This window comes from Gavialis gangeticus, unplaced genomic scaffold, assembly GCF_001723915.1.
Source record: "Gavialis gangeticus isolate Ggan-Ray unplaced genomic scaffold, GavGan_comp1, whole genome shotgun sequence".
Classification (NCBI taxonomy): Eukaryota; Metazoa; Chordata; order Crocodylia; family Gavialidae; genus Gavialis; species Gavialis gangeticus.
This window is the reverse complement of record NW_017729030.1, coordinates 4,751,126-4,752,418: the sequence shown is the minus strand read 5'-3', so window position 1 is coordinate 4,752,418 and position 1,293 is coordinate 4,751,126.

Genomic DNA, 1,293 nt, shown 5'->3' with positions numbered 1-1,293 from the left:
TTCCCTTCCCCATCCTTCCCGGCCCAGGCAATATCCCAATCATATTTAGCAGCCTGCCCGGGCCTGGCTGTACCCCCTTCCCTCCCAAGCTCTGCTTCCCTCCAGCTTTGCACCTACTGCCAAAGGGAAAGGAGGGCTCACGCTAGCGCTCCCCAGCTTCTAGCCTGAGCCACTGCAGGCATGTGGCTGCATTTCTGGAATCAAAAGTGAACATCTATTTGCTTGCAACTCAGTTCAATCTACACAGGTTAGATCAGCCTCCAGACTGAATTAATTCAGGCTCCGGCTTTTTTAAATGTCTGCACTTCGCCTATATGTTCCTTTCCTCAAAACGGAGGTGCAAGTAGCCAGTACTGCAACCAACATACCCTAGTCCTGCACCTTTCTCCTTCCCTGCTTCACTATCGTTCCCACTCTTGCTCCATTGGTAAGAAGGACAGAGCAGCGACAGTGGCACTGGAGCAGTGGCCAGAGGTTCACTGCTGCTTTGGAAAACATCATCTCCTTTTATTTGTATCAAGAAGCCAAAAACCCCACCAGTTTTTAGTGGTAACAAAGGTGGTGACTTCTCTCCCAAGAGCAGTAAATTACCAGCCACTTTTCCTGCACTGCATGCCACTGCTGCTGGATCCACTGCAGCTAGGGCAGGGGAGAGACAGGGTATGGGAGGATAAACCCTCACCAGTAGTCCAGTGCTGAAACCCTTCCAGCCCCTAGGCAGCACCAGGTTTGTGCCCCACTTACCCACCAACTATTATGGTACTGCTCTGAATCCCTGGATCCAGGAGGTAGGGAAACGAGGAATTCCCTCAATACTGAATGGGATAGCGTGTCTGTTAATGCTGGTAAGATCAACAGCAACTTATCCTCTGAAATTTTCCTTCAAGGATATAGATAGGAGGCAGCAGCTGTCCATTCAACCTGACTCCAACCTCTGCCTTTCATCACAGCACAGTCTGAATCTTCTGGCTCTCCCAGCACAAGCTATGGCGGGGTTAGAGAAAAAATAGATGAAGAATGAAAAAGGTTTTCCTTACCCTAAGGGATGAGGTTTGTTTCCTGTATTTAGAAAGAAAAAGGAAACTGTGTACACCTACATGACTGAACATTTTTTATGTGTAGTGGAGGAGCTGCATCTCCCCCCTTACTTACATAATTGAAAACTTTTGGGCATGAGCAATGTCAGTCCTCAAAGGATCCTTTTTTTCTGAGTTGTATAATAAGTAGAAATGGATAAAAGTGGCATTTTCTTTTGATTTTGCAAAACCTTGGTGGTTGTGTTTTCATTCTTTA